Below are 256 nucleotides of genomic sequence, written 5' to 3' on the forward strand. Positions count from 1 at the left end.
ATGTTTTTATTCATGTCTGTATATTAAATTATTTACATTTTCGTATACGTGTGTACATATACAAATCTGTATGAATATCTCTGTATCTGATGAGAGTCCATAACAAGTAAGCGTTTTTTTATTAATCTAATAGTAATTTATTACATATATAGACACACAATCACCCATATGCGCTAGTATACCTCTTTGAATGATCATAGACGTAGTAGAAGTATTATACCTTTTATGGCGTAACTCACATTTACAGCAAACTTTT

The sequence above is a fragment of the Penaeus monodon genome, chromosome 22 (assembly GCF_015228065.2).
Source record: "Penaeus monodon isolate SGIC_2016 chromosome 22, NSTDA_Pmon_1, whole genome shotgun sequence".
Lineage (NCBI taxonomy): Eukaryota > Metazoa > Arthropoda > Malacostraca > Decapoda > Penaeidae > Penaeus > Penaeus monodon.